We start from the raw sequence: 250 nt of genomic DNA on the forward strand, positions 1-250 counted from the left end.
TCTAATTAATCAATGTCATTTTCTCATTGCTCAATTGATCGAATTTTGATTTGATTGATTTTTTTTGAATTTTTCAGAATATAACAGAAAAATATTTCAGTCAATAAATTAATTAATGTATGCATGGAAATAAATAGCAAAATAGATGAATACACATTTGTCTTCAGAACTTAATGACAAATTAACTGTTACAGTGCTCGCAAAAAATGGGGAAAGCTAATAATTATGTTCATTATTTATTAATCTGCTG

At 24.8% G+C, this 250-nt stretch overlaps 1 protein-coding gene across 2 annotated transcripts in view; it reads left to right on the top strand.

The window, feature by feature from the left end:
- The window catches only part of LOC118327202, a 6,173-nt gene that overhangs the window by 2,577 nt on the left and 3,346 nt on the right, over nt 1–250 (top strand). The gene's annotated exons all lie outside the window — the stretch shown is intronic.

Source organism: Morone saxatilis, unplaced genomic scaffold (genome assembly GCF_004916995.1).
Source record: "Morone saxatilis isolate NCDOM2014 unplaced genomic scaffold, NCSU_SB_2.0 Contig17, whole genome shotgun sequence".
NCBI classification, from domain to species: domain Eukaryota; kingdom Metazoa; phylum Chordata; class Actinopteri; family Moronidae; genus Morone; species Morone saxatilis.